Source organism: Pan paniscus, chromosome 6 (assembly GCF_029289425.2).
Source record: "Pan paniscus chromosome 6, NHGRI_mPanPan1-v2.0_pri, whole genome shotgun sequence".
Taxonomy (NCBI): Eukaryota; Metazoa; Chordata; class Mammalia; order Primates; family Hominidae; genus Pan; species Pan paniscus.
Genome location: NC_073255.2, coordinates 18,555,391 through 18,572,773, shown reverse-complemented (window position 1 = coordinate 18,572,773; position 17,383 = coordinate 18,555,391). Strand labels below are relative to the sequence as shown.

Here is a 17,383-nt window from a genome sequence, read left to right as displayed (position 1 = left end):
TTCAGGTAACAGAAAACAGACTAAGATAGCCTTTTTTCTTTCATGTCACATATTGATTGTCTTAACCATCTCATGGCTTCATTAACCTCTGTACACAGCTGACTCCTATTTTAATTATCTATTATTTTATAACAAACCACTCCAAAAGTTACTGGCTTAACTATTTCATTATTTCACACTATTTTTAGTGTTGACTGGACTAAATGGGGTTGCTTTTTTCATATAAATTGGATTTGGCTGCATCATCTATGGGCTCAATTGTGCTGGGACAGCCAAGATTTCCCATTTACCTGGCAGCATTTGATGCTGGTTGTTGGCAAAGAGTTCGCTTGAGACTGTCAATTGGATCATCAACATGTGTCCTACACATGTGGCTTGGGTTTCTCACAGTATGATGGGTGAGTTCCAAGAATTGTTCCAAGAATGAGAAACCCTAGAGGGGGACCTGGATGCTGCAATCCTCTTAAAAAATGTGTCTGTAACTGGTATATCATCACTTCCACCACATTCTATTTAAGCTGTCACAGGGCCAACCCAGATTCAAGAGGGAATGAAAATAAATGCCACATGTTGATGGAAAGAGTAATAAAACGTGTTTGGTCATTTTTAGCCCACAACAGTGATCCCTCAGTCATAAATTATTTAAATTCATTCTACATGCAAAATACCCTGACCATTCCCCATGACCCTCAAAGTCTCAATTTGTGACTGAATTAGGTTCAATGTTCAGCATTCCATTATCTAAATCAGATCCAGGTGTGAATAAGGCACCCCAGGCTACTCTTGAGATGAAGAGCTATGAACTAGAAAACAAGTTATCTGGCCCCCACAAACTCAGTATGTAATAGTGAGACAAGGACAATAGAATTTGATAGACACACGCATTCCAAAAGTACAGTGGCAAATAGCAGTCACTGGTTCATAAACATCCTGAAATTTAGGTGAGCAGATGTGGTTTCCTTGGTTAGGGTTTCCTCCAGCTTTCTTGGGTTGATTCTCTCTGCCTCTTAGCTTTTTCCTCTGGGCTCCTGGCTCTTCCATATGTCTCTCTTTTCCCTAAGAAACAGCCCACATGTGTAGCTGAGTGACTTTCTCAGGCTGTGTTCTTTTTGTTGAAAATTGAGTGTCTCAAAGATCTCTTAATTTTTGAACTGTCACTGTTTTTCTTTGTTTGTTTAGTACAAATTGGTACACTTCCTATAGATACTTTGTGGTTTTCCTGAGTATAAAAATATAAGCCATTTTCCTAGACAAAAGTGACACCAAAGTTTCTTTATAAAAGGCCTTTCCCTACTTTGAACAGAGAGTTTTAGAAGCCTCATTGTCTAGAAGAAAGTTTCAAAGAGGCACACCTGAGTTTTTTACAAATGTCAAATCCTTCTGAGTTTTTAACAAAAAGTTCTTATAGCCACATATCTGAGATCTTGACTTTGAAACTGCACATTTACTGACAGTGCCTTGGATTTGATCTTTGTCCTAAAGTAATTTCTTACTTTGAGAGGCTTTTGTTGAGGGAGACTGGGAATAAGAAAAATTCCCAACAAGTCTTGGTTAAGAAATACTCCCTCTAGATCCTGTTTGAAAGCTATTTTTTTTTTAAGTTCCTCTCTCCACATATACCTTATTTTTTTCAGGAAAAACAGTTGGCACTTTCAGTATTCTGCTGCTAAGCTACTCAATAAAATAAAAAAAATTTTCATTTGCTTTATTTTCTATTTTTTGTGTCCATAAAAAACATAAGCCCTCTTCCTCCTTTCCAGCATCAAAAACATTTTTCTCCCTATCATTCTGTTTTTCACTAGCAGTCTGCTTTAGATTACCTTCTGTCTGCTTTCTAGGTCCAAAGCCAATGCCAAATGTTTTAGCTTTTTGTTGTTTCAGCACCTCACTAATTTCTGTTTTGGTTATTATTGCTGTGTATTACTGCAAAATTCATGGCCTAAAACAACAACCATTTCATTATCTCTCATGGTTCTGTGGATTGACTAGGTTCAGCTGGGTGGTTCTTCTGCTCAAAAACCTGGAACATCTAAATGGCTCACTCAAATGGCTGATACTTGATGCTGCCTATTGGCTGGGACAGCTGGGGCTGTCATCTAAAAGTGAACATCCATTTAGCTTCTGGGTTCTGGAGGAAGGTGTCCCAAGTGTGAGCATTTCAAGAGAGAAGAAGCAGTGCTTTTAAAGGTTGGGCCTAGAACTACCACAACATCACTTTTACATCATTGTATTGATTAAACCATCATAGGGCCAGCTCACATTCAAAGAGGAAGATAAATAAACTCCATTTCTTGATTTTTTAGAGTGACAATTTATGGCTTTATGGCCATCTTTAATCTGTCACAACTTGCAAATGTCTATAACAAAATATTTCTCTTGAGCTCCAGACTGGTATACTCTACTGCCTGCTTGACATATATTCCTGGATGCTTCATAGGCGTGAGGGCTGACTTCATGGCATGTGACATGTGCAGTAGCACAGGACCTCACGTTTTGGGGATCACACACTTGGTTTAATGATCTGCTATTGCAGTCTTAAAATTCATAATAATTTTTGTATAAGGAGCTCTGATTTTTATTTTCTACTGGCCCTCTTAGGTAGCCAATCCTGACTGCTATCTTTAAGGCAACCTCTTCTTTCTTCAGTGTTCCTTATCTAATTAAATAGGAGTAAATCTCCTCAATATAAAATTCAAGACCAAATTTGACTTCTTAACTTTTGCTTGCAAAGCACTTAGAGCACTCTTTGTTATTGCATTTATCACACATAGAATTACTTGTTCAAAATTTGTCATTTCTAGAATATAGATTTATCATCTCATGAGGCAAAGGACCTCTTTACTCTATTCATGTCATATTTCCAGCATTTATAAAGAACCTGGCAATATAAAAATCTTGGTATGTTTTGAATGAATGTAGAAACAAATAAATTAATTAAAAATGTGTCAGATTTTAAGTAAGGGAGATTACCCTTGGGATAAAAACACAAGTCACATAGATTGTATAATTGAAATAAGTTTGTGGTGTTTTCAGAAAGAATGATAAGGGCAGTATCTATCAGATTTTATGACACAGCAGCACTGGTGGCTCTGAGGGAAACCAGCTTATTTCATAAAGATGTGGGATATAGTTATGATACTATTAATATTTTTTTTTTTTTTTTTTGAGATGGAGTCTCGCTCTGTCATCCAGGCTGGAGTGCAGTGGCACGATCTCGGCTCACTGAAGCTCCGCCTCCCGGGTTCACGCCATTCTCCCACCTCAGCCTCCCGAGTAGCTGGGACTACAGGCGCCCACCACCACGCCCAGTTAATTTTTTGTATTTTTAGTAGAGACGGGGTTTCACTGTGTTAGCCAGGATGGTCTCGATCTCCTGACCTCATGGTCCGCCTGCCTCGGCCTCCCAAAGTGCTGGGGTTACAGGTGTGAACCACCGCGCCCAGCCGATACTTTTTGTTTCATGTCTTGATGCCAGAAAATACTAAGTCAGGAAACAGTGATTTGAGGCAAGCATCATAAATACAGGAGGATATTCAGTGGTTCATGGATGGGGCCAGATTCATGGAAAACATGATGCCAACATGTTAACAAATTAATTACCAACTCATGGAGAAAAGGAGACTGAGAAACAAGTTTGATAAACTCATTTGTATTATTACAGTGATAATTATAAAAAACAATAGAGGCCTTCATAAAAGAAAAGGTTGGGTGACTGAAAAACCTAGAAGCAAGACAAAGGAAAATTGAACTAATGTGAAGTAATAATGCATGAAAGGCAAGAAAGAAAACTGATTTCTAACAGAACGTATCATAATATGAAAGGGCTAGATAGGCATTTAGACTTTGAGGACTGTACTTTTTATTAAAAGGCTGATTTCTCAGAGCTCTGTTACATGCAGGCAATAGGTGGATGCTTTTCCAACTTCTTTTTTCATTGTGCCTGAAAAGGGTGGTAGGTTATGGTACACTGAAGCTTTATAAGCCCATATGTCATTTGACTCTCTTTAAGATTGTTTTTGATCAGAAATTCCATCATTACCATTAGAATAAAAAATAAAGTTCGGTTTATGTCTTTTAATTCTTCAACTTTCATTCTTTAGTTTATCATAAACCACGTAATCTTGAAAAAACCTCCTTCACTTTGCGCATTTTTCTATCCTCAGTTTTGATTTCCTGATGTTAAATATACTGAGTCGTGGTCAGCTTTGCTTCCTCCTTCCCTCCCTTCCCCCTTCCTTCCCTTCCCCCTTCCCTCCCTCCCTCCCTCTGTCTCAACCTTCTTTCTGTCTCTCTCTCTCTATTTCTATCCTCTTTCTCTCTCTTTTACTTTCTTTCTTTCTTCCTTTGGATACATGCTACCTTCTTCTGTACATAACATGAGTTTTGTTCTGTCCCATTCTTTAGAAGTTTTCCTGATGATAAGTAGGGCTCTGGTAAGGCTCATGTGGAAACATCTGATTGACTAATTTAATTAAGTAAAATAAATGGCCTAAGTTAAAGTTCTGTATGGTAGGACACTTAAAAGAGAATAAGACTGTTCACATTGGGACATCTTCATGTCTCCAAGATTTTCCAGAGGACAGAGTTCCTAATGCTGTGTTGCTTTTTGGAATTCACTAAAGATGGTCCATACTTTCTAAATATTTGATGCTTCCCATTTTAGCTTTCTTTCTCTCCCTTGTGTCCATATGTAAGATATCAGTGAAATACTTCAGCATGATCCTTGAAAAAATAATTTTTAAAAGAATATTTTATTATGATTGGTGTATGACTGAAAAAAGTATATTCATAACTAGTGTTTACATCTGATTGTAAGGAGATAAACATCCCAATACTTTCCATATTCAAACTTAATTTCGTAGCTTCAAATTTCTAAATTTGATTTAAATTTAGAAATGCAAACTTCTAAAATTATGTGAATTTATGTAGATATGCAAGGAATAGGCAACTAGCATAATATAAATAAACATGGACTGCATACTGTGGTTTCTTTATTTGTCAAAGAAAAGCAGTTTATTAGTTTTTTAACTTTTAGGTTCGGGGTGCATGTGCAGGTTTGTTATATCGGTAAACTCGTGTCATAGGTGTTTGTTGTACAGATTATTTCATTACCCAGGTACTAAGCCTAGTACCCAATAGTTATTTTTTCTGATGCTCTGCCTCCTCCCTTCCTCCACCCTCAGGTAGGCCCAGTGTCTGTTGTTCTCCTCTTTGTGTCCATGTATTCTCATCATTGAGCTACCACTTATAAGTGAGAACATGTGGCATTCACTTTTCTATTTCTGTGTTAGTTTGCTAAGGATAATGGCCTTCAGCTCTATCCATGTTCCTGTAATGGACATAACCTCATTCCTTTTTATGGCTACATAGTATTCCATGGTGTATATGTATCATATTTCCTTTATCCAGTCTAACATTGTTGGGCATTTAGGTTGATTCCATGTCTCTGCTATTGTGAACCGTGCTGTAGTGAACATAAGTGTGCATGTGTCTTTATGATAGCACAGTTTATATTCCTTTGGGTATATGTCCAGTAATGGTAGTTCTGTTTTCAGGTCTTTGTGGAATCACCACACTGCTTTCCACAATGGTTGAATTAATTTACACTCCCACCAACAGTGTATAAGTGTTCCCTGTTTCTCCACAACTTTGCCAATATCTGCTGTTTTTTTGACTTTTTAATAATAGTCATTCTGACTGGTGTTAGATGGTATTGTGGTTTTGATTTGCATTTCTCTAATGTTCAGTGATATGGACCTTTTTATTACATGCTTGTTGGCAGTATGCGTGTCTTCTTTTGAAAAGTGTCTGTTTATTTCTTTTGCCCACTTTTTAATGGAGTTGTTTTTCTTCTTCTAAATTTGTTTTAGTTCGTTATGGATTCTGGTTATTAGACCTTTGTCAGATGCATAGTTTGCAAATATTTTCTCCCATTCTGTAGGTTGTCTATTTACTCTGATGGTAGTTTATTTTACTGTGTAGAAGCTCTTTAGATTCATTTGCCAATTTTTGCTTTTGTTGCAACTGCTTTTGGTGTCTTTGTCATGTAATCTTTGCCAGTTCCTATGTCCAGAATGGTATTGCCTAGGTTGTCTTCCAGGGTTTTTATAGTTTTGGGTTTTACATTTAAGTGCTTAATCCATCTTGAGTTGATTTTTGTAGATGGTAGAAGGAAGGGGTCCAATTTCAATCTTCTGCATATGGCTAGCCAGTTATCCCAGCACCATTTATTGAATAGGAAGTCCTTCCCTATTGCTTGTTGTTGTCAGTTTTGTTAAAGATCAGATGATTGTAGATATGCAGCCTTATTTCTGAGCTCTCTATTCTATTCCATTGGTCTATGTGTCTATTTCTGTACTAGTACCATGTTTTGGTTATTGTAGCCCTATAGTATAGTTTGAAGTTGGATAGTGTGATGCTTTCTGCTTTGTTCTTTTTGCTTAGGATTGTGTGGGCTATTTGTGCTATTTTTTTATTCCACATGAATTTTAAAATAGTTTTTTCTAGTTCTGTAAAGAATGTCACTTGTAGTTTGATAGGAATAACACTGAATCTATAAATAGCTTTGGGCAGTATGGCAATTTTAACAATATTGATTCTTTCTATCCATGAGCATGGGATGATTTTTCATTTGTTTGTTTCACCTCTGATTTCTTTGAGCAGTGTTTTGTAATTCTCATTGTAGAGATTTTTACTTTCCTGGTTAGCTGTATTCCGTAATATTTTATTCTTTTAATGGCAATTGTGAATGAGTTTGCATTCCTGATTTGGCTCTTGGCTTGGCTGTTGTTTCTGTATAGGAATGCTAGTGATTTTTGTAGATTAATTTTGCATCTTAAAACTTTGTTGAAGTTGTTTATCAGTTAAATAAGCTTCTGGACTAAAACTTTGTTGAAGTTGCTTATCAGTTAAATAAGCTTCTAGGCTAAGACTATGGGGTTTTCTAGATATGGAATCATATTGTCTGCAAACAGGGATAGTTTGACTTCCTCTCTTCCTGTTTGGATGCCCTTAATTTCTTTCTCTTGCCTGACTGCCCTGTCCAGGCCTTCTAATACTATGTTGAAAATGAGGGTTAGAGAGGGCATGCTTGTCTTGTGCCAGTTTTCCAGCTTTTGTCTATTAAGTATAATGTTGGCTGTGGGTGTGTCATAGATAGCTCTTATTATTTTGAGGTATGTTCCTTCAATATCTAGCTTGTTGAGAGTTTTTAACATGAAGGATGTTGAATTTTAATAAAAGCCTTTTCAACATCTGTTGAGATAATCATGTGCTTCTTGTCTTTAGTTCTGTTTATGTGATGAATCACATTTATTGATTTACGTATGTTGAACCAACCTTGCATCCCAGGGATAAAGCCTACTTGATTGTGGTAGATAAGTTTTTCTGTTCTGCTGGATTCGGTTTGCTAGTATTTTGTTGAGAATTTTTGCATCAATGTTCCTCAAGGACATTGGCCTGAAGTTTTCTTTTGTGTGTGTGTGTTTCTGCAGGTATGGTAACTGGATGATGCTGGCCTCGTATAATGAGTTATGGAAGAATCCCTCTACCTCAATTTTTAACACATAGTTTCAGTAGAAATGGTAACCGCTCTTCTTTGTACATCTGGTGAAATTCAGCTGTGAATCTGTTTCAGGGCTTTTATTATTTTTTTTTTTTGTGGGTGGGCTACTTATTACTGATTCAGTTTTGGAGCTCATTATTGGTCTGTTCAGGTATTCAATTTCCTCCTGGTTCAGTCTTAGAAGAAAAGCAGTTTCATATGGATTTTGATACATGATACAACTCAAATAATAATTTCACTCTGTAGCACTTTATGAACTCTTCAGGTGTCTAAAATAAATTATCCTAGAGACACAGTCTAGCTTACTTAAATATGCAGAAACATATTGGAGTATCTTGTGGAGGAAACTATTTTGGAAGATCATTTTAATCACAAAGATACTGTCCAGTTATTTACTATTTACTTGGCAAACACGGAAAGGTTGGACAAAGGCAATCTGTCTTAAACTGCAGTAACCTGGTGACACCAGATTCCCTGTTTAGAAGAAAATAGAAAAGGGCATAGAATTAAAATAGTCTATTTTCTATGGGTGGGATCTCAGAGAATACATTAACACATATGAATATGGAAGTTTCACATTAAAGTTACCCTTCCCCAGTCTACCATCCTCCAGTAGAAAATCAATAGGCAAAGCTTAAAGTATCTTATCATTTCCTGAAATATGAAGCATATTTTAAGATTTCTTCAAATCAGTTTTCATGAAAATATCTAATTAAGTAAAATGATTTGCTATTTTTCCAATTGCTAGACCAATTATTAATTTAAACTAGAGCTATATTTTTATGACAATTACCATAGAATAAGATGGATAAACAAGATATTTTTATCTACTATTTGATCAAAATTCAATGTGCAAAATGTTAACAAAATAACCTTTAGAAATATGACATTCCTAATCACATTCCATAGTACTGAGATTCCAAATTACTTTAATCAACTAAGCAACATCAAAGTGAAAGTAACAGATTAAATGGAAATTAGAATGCTTTAATGTGAAGAACTTTTGAAGTTACAAATAAACGGACCTATGAGAAAGGAAAAGAGGCAAAGTAAGAGGGAAAATAAGCTGCTGCCACACCTAATTTCAGGGAATAAAAAATAACCTACTAGAGTAATCTCAAATATTTTATGGTAAGACTTGAACTATATGAAAAGTAGCATATAATTTCTCTGATCTCTAATATTCTTTCTATATGTAACAGTTAATTTTAGGCTTTTCTTTAAAAACTCTAAACACCTCCAGCTGGTTTTGTAACTGGTCAGTAATTTGGTTAGCAACAGTGACGCTGAAGCTGTCTCCTGTTGGATATAATCATGAACATCTCTTCCACACGTTGTATGCAGTATAAAGGTCATCATGGGAATATTTACACCATGGATATAAGCAAAAGCTATAAATAAGGCTTCTCTGCCACCCCGGAGAGCCAAGTATAATACATTTACCATCATTAGAACTGACTAGCAGGTACAATAGATGCATACTCTATCACTGACAGTAAAATATAGTATCTTCGTTATGCTTAGAATCTTTCAAAGTAAATTCTAATGAAATTTATAGCAAGATATTGGTAGAACCTTCTCACTCAATGATGGCTGGAGAAAACCAAACAAAACAAGGCCACTACTCAAGCAATGGAGAGAAAAATTCTCTAGACTTTAAAAATATTTTGTCAAAAATTTTCTTAGGCACTTGTACGTTTCTTTCCTTGTGCATGCAAACAATGCCATGTTTTAAAGTTTCTAAAGAGAAATTATAAGTTTGTTAATTGTTTCATATTACAGAATTAAGATTTAAGGCTGACTGATAACCTTAAATACAGTAGCAATAGGGATGTCATTTCCAACAACAACGTTGGCTATATAATAGAAATAAAGGTCTAACATAGGTGATCTATGAAAACTATATAGTTCTGAAACTATGTATGCTTTGTTCAGGAAAAAAAGCTTTGAAATTTTCTTGAGCGTAGTAAATTTTGTTTATTGATAGCAGTATTTATTTAGTTAGTTCTATGACTACGTGGATCCTTGGAGCTACGTGCGGTGTGTTTGGATGCTTTTCGGCATTCATTTCCTCATGTGTGGTATGTGTTTGTGTTTGTATTTGTGTGTATGGTTTGGTTAAAAGTTTTTCCTGTAGGAGAAGCCTTCTATAATTCATTGATCGTAATGTTAAAAGTTCTATGTTCATGCTTAATTGAAGAATGTGTTAATGCACCCATGCCAAAGAGCCAGAATTAAATTTTCCATAGAAAATGGCATACTCCTCTGTGGTAGTTAAATCTTTCCTTTTGATTTATGAGTATAAACCTATGACTTTGACATTATAATGTTTTGAAGTTACTTATTGTATAGTTTTGTCTAATTTTAAAACTAATAGTAATTTTAAAAACTACTGACCTATATAGTCACAAGTTTTCAGGTAACGAATTCTGAAACATAAAATCATTTGTGGAAGTGCAGATTGGTAGACAATTATATATAAATAACTGCAAATGTATGCATGGCATAGAAATTCATTCTTAGAAAATATCAGTGATTGACATAATAATTTATGCATAAAATGTTTTTAAAAACATTGTGAGACAAGTAAAAGAAATAAGGAGATAAGCTAAACATTGAAAAATGGAAATTAGTTAAGTTTTAAAATTTGTATGGTGGAAAATTATAGAGGCAAGTTTTAAAAAATGGAGGTAATGTAAAGATGGCTTTAGAATGTAGACTCTGAAGATAAGCATAGGTTTGAACTCCAACTTCATCATCTTATGACTTTGACCTTCAGCAAGTCAATTCAAAGCTTTAGATCCCTGAAGTATAAAAGATCGTTTAGATGAGTAAGAACAAAATATGTGTGTGTGTATATATATATATATATATATATATATAAGTCTTTAACATGGTTCATTAAGTGCATATCATAAGCATTTAATGAACAAGAGGTGTTATATAGCTTATTTTTAATATTTAGATATATAATTAAAGGCTATTAAATATTATGAAAAATGTTATAAATATAAACACAAGCTATAAAATGATAAGTATAGTATGATGCAAATGTTTTCATTTAATAATGTGTACAGATGCTTTATTTCAGAAGGTATACTATTCAAATATGTTTCAAAAGGATGGGAAAATATTTTAAAAATGGTAGTAGAATAAGTAATTGAATTTTTTCTTCTTAAACACTTCTTTACTTTCTACTCTTGACAATGAGCATGTATTATATAATGAAAAAGTAGAAATCTTCAAGAAAAAGATAGTTTTTTGATGTATGTATTCCAACTTTCTTTGGTAGATTTTTTTACAGAGGAGGACTTGATTTGAATACAAAAACAAAAATTCTAGTAATTAATAACTGCTTGAAAATAAACAAAACATTTTTTGTAAAATTCTTAAGATGTGAATTTAAAAATTCTCTAAATCATAGAAACTTTATGACAAAAGCTACTTGATATTTTATACTTGTACAGGTTTGGCCTTAGCTAAAGTTATAAATAATTGTTTGTCACATACTTAACACAAAGCAAACTTGTTATAAAGATTTACTATTTTATTTTACAAGTTCTTGTTAAATTCACCCTTTCTAATCCAGTCTGCAGTATTGGAGAAAGCAATGGCATAAGATGAATGAGAAAGCATAATCACGTGTTCACTGATGGCTCACGAACAGGGCAGATGACTTAGTGTAGTTGGATTTGCCTTTATCAAGAGTGAAGATAGAAGGTTTGATAAAATAATTGCATAAATCTTCAAGGATAATATTTTTCTTCTCATTCAAGTTATCATGTAATCTGAAAAGGACCATCTACAGTGTGCATTCTAATTTCCAAAAAGTAGAAAAAGGTTTCTGAGACAAGGTTTTCAGAGTAACTTCAATGTTTTTATATTACTGGTAGAGGAACATTTTTCAGTGACAAACTGTTATAATTTATCAAATTATTGAATTTTCTAACTGGAAACAATTTAGTATGAAATCCAAATGTCTCACTTTACAGATGAGGAAATGGAGACCCAGGGTGATAAAGTGACCTACCCAAGGATGCACAGCTAATGGCAGGATGCTGCAAGGGCCTGGGGCTACCCAGAAGCTAAGGCCTGGTTTTTTTGTTAGTTTGTTTTTCATTTTCTTTCCCAAGTACCTCACACATTTTTCTAATGTGTGGACTTTATTTTTATAGTCCAGGTGTCTTCTAACAAAAGGTATAGCTAACAAAGATATTTAAACTGTCTACTTAAGAGTTTTTGCAAATGCAAACTTAAAACAAATAGCAATGCAACAATTTGGAGATGAGTTTATCTTTCACTTGAACATGCAGCTGCACAGCTGAACTCTGAACTTCTATAAGTGGATTTTGCACATGTAGATCCTCGGTTCAAATGCAACCAGCTTACTCTTCAAGTATCACTCATTTGAGCTTTTTAGTAAAGATCTTTTTAAAAACTTTATTAGTATTCACCAACTGCCTAGTAATACTTTTGGATTCTGGTTGCCTGTTATTTAACTTAGATCAATGGATTTTTTAAGGAAAATTGTGTATCAATAATTATATAATATTTAGATGTTTAATTCTAATAAGCATACATTATAGATTTGAGGACATTTTAAAGTGCTACTGGCAAAAAAGAATGTATAAATCTTATTACTAATACTTCAGTCATATATTTAGTAACTATAATATAAAAATATAACTAGATATAGTTAATAATGTTTAAAAAACAATGCTTTTAAAAAGCGGCCAGTGGAACTTTTTTACATTGTGTGTATTTAAATATAAATAATTTTATTATATAGTAATGCATTTTCTGTGCAGAATATTTAGAAAAGATAGATAAACAAAAATGAAGAAAATTCCCTGTAATTGCACTGCCCAGTGAATTAATAGGAATATATAGCTTACTTAAAAAAGATACTGCTGCTCAAAAGTCTTGAAATAATTAGAGTGATTATGTATATGCATATACTTATAATTTATCTCCCATATATGATTTCATCATGGTAGATAAATTAGAACTATTTCACTAATAAGAATAGTAATATATTTTCCTCATTAAAAATATCTTTTTAAATTATTGCTATTGCTATTTTAAATCTTAGACATAATATTTTGTGATTTAATAAGTTTTTGGCATTTCTGTATTTTCTAGATAATGAAGATGATTACTATTTCTGATGCTCTATTTTCTAGCCACTTAGTCCAAGTGATATTTTGTAACTTCGAACTAAATGAGGGTCAACTCTTTAAACATCAAATATGATATTAAACTATAGAAGGCAATATGTTCTAATGTGTTTGTCAATATATTCTCTATCTTATTTTTAGTGTAAGCTTTTTTCCTCAGATAAAACCACCCCACACAAATATATATCCTTTAATGGAAGTATCTGTCAGATGCATTAGAGCCATTCTTGTAAATATTTATCAAAGCTACATTTAAAGTATGGTACTTTCTTAAACCACTACTCATAACCATTTGAAACTGATATGGTATATTGAGTAAATAGAGAGTTCAATCTATTTTAAATGGTATGTTAGTTGCCTAACAAACTGTAAAAGCACTTTTAGAGTAGTAAGAACCTTGAGTGTATTGTGAAAAATGACATAAAATCTTCAACCATCTTTTTTTTTTTTTTTTTGACATGGAATCTCGCTCTGTCACCCAGGCTGAAGTGCAGTGGCATGATCTCGGCTCACTACAACCTCTGCCTCCTGGGTTCAAGCCATTCTCCCGCCTCAGCCTCCTGAGTAGCTGGGATTACAGGCACCCGCCAATATGCCCGGCTAAGTTTTGTATCTTTGTAGAGATGATGTTTCACTACGTTTCACTTTGCTGGCCAGGGTGGTCTTGAACTCCTGACCTCAGGTGATCCACCTGCCTCGGCCTTCCACAGTGCTGGGATTACAGGTGTGAGCCACCACACCCAGCCCAACAGTCTTTTTTTCTAAACTTGAAATATTTTACTTATAACTTAGATGGTTTATCAATGATAATATTAAAAATCATTCAAAACTATAAAAGTAATTTGAAATAATCTCCCAGAGTGACATTTTAATGTTGGTTGGATAAATACTGTGCTTCTTCATATGGTCTTTCAAATTTAATTCTTGCTACAGAGAAAAGAATAAGATGTTAGTTAATTTAATAAGAACATTACATGCCATGTTAAAAAATGAATTAAAAGAACAGTAAAACTTCAACATTCTTCATTTTTCAAATATTCTTATTCTATTGAAAATTAAGGTTTGTTCAAATTGTATCAAATTATTTATGAGAAGTCTGTTAGATGTTGTTTATTTTTATGAGAACGCATATTATCTACTATCTATATTTTGCTATCTAATTCAACAGTTACTCTACTGCTTTTTATGTACTTACAGTCCATCTGTAATGCCATAGCTGATTTTTATATTCTTAACAAGAAATCCTACTTCTGCAAATAAATTAACATGCTATTTACTTAACTATTTCTTTTCCTCTAATTTTATACTTGCTCTATTTTCTTATTTATTCATTATTCATCTATCACTCTTCATTCAGTAAATAATTATTAGGATATTATTGCATGCAGAAATGTATGGGAAACAAGAATAAATATTCAAGGTCCTCTCCCTCAATGAATTTACATTTTAATAGTAAAGATATGATATGTAGTTGACATACACATCTTATTACTGAAGTAATAAATGTGAGTGTGTTATAAAAATTTTTGTGCTTTTAAGATTTTTAAGCCTGCTAACTCATATTACTTTTTTTCAACCTACCACCAAGAACACTTAGAAAACTTAAAATACTAATCGGCACAGCGTGTTTTATTCTTTTCTAAGCAGGAATACTAGCATAGGTTCTTTCAATCTCTCCATTGTTGTGCAGATCTTGACAGAAACCCACCATACTTTTGGGGCCAGGAATGCTATCTAAGAAGTACAAAAGGGCTGGATATACACTAGCATCATAACTCAAAAATTATGTTAAAGCATTATTTCGCAAAGAATGGTATGCCTATCCTTGGTGATGTGGGATATATCTAGATCATGGATCTAAAATATATAGCCCATGGGCCACATCTAGCCTGTTTTTATAAATAAAGTTTTACTGGAACACAACCATGCCCATCCATTTATTTGTCTATGGCTGTTGTACTAGAACAGCAGAGTTGAGTAGCTGTGACATAAACTACTCTGGGTCTAAAAAAACCCTAAATCATTTGTTGCCAGGCTCTTTACAGGAAAAGTTTGTTGATCCCTGGCTTAAGTAACACATATTTATGACTATATATTAATTTTATTGTTTAATGGAATCTCTGTGTGTGTGTGTGTATCTCACACATACATATGTAATACCAAACTGTGATTTCAATTTATTATTGTTTGGGATAAGGCTAAATATATTTAAGAATAAATCTGAGTTGAAAACATACATAAATAATGATACATTTCATACACAGATGTAACAACTATGAAATAAGATTAGATCGAGACACTCATCTTAGGAATAAACTTTCTGTAGCGTAAAATCCCTTGATTTTACATTAGTTAAAAACTTGTCAGCAGACAACAGGAAAACCACAGAATTATAATTTGAAGACCAAAATTTCCTCTTGAGGGGAAATCTGGAATTTAAACTATCCACACCAGATACACCTCTCCTCCTTCTTCCCTCCTCCCTCCTTCATTCCCACACAAGTGACTAGACACAAGAATATACATACAGATGGTTTCTGACTTACAATTTTTTGACTTTATGATAAGTTTGGATGTGACCCATCATGGAGCATCTGTGTGTAAATACTGAAGAATACACATAGATATAGAAAAAAAGAAGAAAGGAAGAAAGGGGGAAAGGAGGGAAGGAAGGAAGGTAGGAAGGAAGGAAGGAAGGAAAGAAGGAAGGGAGGGAGGGAGGGAGGAAGGGAGGAAGGAAGGGAGGGAGGGGAGGAAAAAAGAAAGAAATTTGTCAGTAATATATAAATATTATTTTGTGTAGGAAAATGTTTTTTTCTGAACACACATAGTTTCAGCATTATATATTTTTATAAATATCCTAGGCTATACTCTCAACCCGATTCTGTAGGCAATATAACATTTTAAAGGTATTACCTGATCTACTCAGAATTTCCAAGCTAAGGTATATTTATATCAATAAAGAATGGGAAGTAAAATATATGCAAGTTTTTATTAAAACCTAAGTCTATATTAAGCAATTCAAGATTGAGTTAAGCTTAAATCTCAATTTTAATTATACATAAACACTCATAAATGCTCCAGAGCAAAGGAGAGAAAAATCCCTATCTCGGGTCCAGTTAACTTGACCTTTGATCACTATCTATGGTAGGAGTCACTGTTCTTTAGTATAACTAGAAGTGAGGAAAAGGACTTTGTCTGCCTGCTTCAGTATTCCTAGCACCTAAGACAGTATTGACACGTGGTGGCACTCAGAACATTTGCTAAGTGGTTGCATTAGGATGTTTCCATTTTTCTTGCCTTCTTTTTCTTTTCAACAGATTATTTAACTAGAAGGAAAACCAGTTTCTTCTAGACCTGAAAGTTTATTATGAGCAAATTAGTTAATGGCTTTTCAAAGATACTTTAGAAACACAGGGTGATATTTCATCAAATATAAATACTTAAGCTTTTTGAAAATAAGAATTATAGACATGGATGCGAAAAAGGAAAAGTCAAAAATGTTTGACCTGCAAAACTATATAATTTGAGGTTTGGCTGATACAGTAACATTATTCTATTTCTTCCCAACTGATTCGGCCCTCTCTGCTCTTCCAGGTTGCTGGAGTAAATGCATCCTTGACCCAAAATGAAATGTTTCATCTACTTATTTAAAGGCTCTTTAAAAAATGACTTTGCTTTTAGCAGTCAGTGTTCCCCTCTGAAATACTCTGCTGATTCACAAAGCTGTCTGAGAAATTCATGATGTCGCTGCAATATCAGCCTGAATGAGGATAAAGTATCCATTTGGAGATCAGAAAATTTACTTTATTGGCTAAAGGGGTACTCCCCTTTGGTATAAAGAAAGGCATTAGAAAATCTATTAAGGCTGAGTTATGTTCTGCAGTCACCATCTTTTCTTGTTACAATTAGTATTTCATTTTAATTGCGCTGCTATATAATTTCTTATGAAAAGATACTCAGTGTGAACTCTGAACAAGACTTTTTTTTTTTTTTTTTTACTACAATAGACCATTTTTCCATGGACACTTTTCTACTCTTCCTTAGGTTTTTCCATGGACACTTTTCTACTCTTCCTTAGGTTATGAAGTGAGGTACAGGGATTTTTTTTTTTTTTTACTTTATGTGTTATAAAGGGCATATTTTAATTGTTTCTGCTCATATCCACCTCTTTGGTCGTTTTTCTTGTTGCTACACCAGGAAAATGACATATGCATCCTTTTCAATCAAGCTGCGTTTTGTAATGCCTAGCAAATTAGATTTGCGTTGTCTGTCATTTATGTGGCTGTTTCATCTAGGTGGTCAGAGGAAGCATGTTCTTAGTTTCTTTTTATAAAATGAAGATAGTTTCTCCCTTTTGAGAAAAATAATAGCTTTTATTCTTCTTGAGGACATATTCTATTTTTCACCTTTCTTTGCCTAACACACATTTCTAAGAACTCTTCTACATAACCTCTCTCATTTTCTCACAATATATTCATTTATTGATAGAGCAATTACTGAGCACCTACTATGTGAAAGGGCTTCTTCTTTGTTGTTTTGGCTATGTTAGTTAAAATATGAACAAACATTCTCTGCCTTAACAAGCTCAGAATATTTGATAAAGACAGACAAGTCAGCAACTAACTTCTGCTCAAGGAGT

The 17,383-nt window shown here is 33.8% G+C and overlaps 1 long non-coding RNA gene across 2 annotated transcripts in view; it reads right to left on the bottom strand.

Annotated features, from left to right (window-relative positions):
* The window catches only part of LOC117980882 (uncharacterized), a 625,333-nt gene that overhangs the window by 16,427 nt on the left and 591,523 nt on the right, over positions 1 to 17,383 (bottom strand). For both annotated transcript variants that reach the window (XR_008626150.1, XR_008626149.1), the window contains exon 4: positions 15,288 to 15,348. This is a non-coding gene — a long non-coding RNA (uncharacterized LOC117980882). The remainder of the gene's footprint in view (positions 1 to 15,287; positions 15,349 to 17,383) is intronic.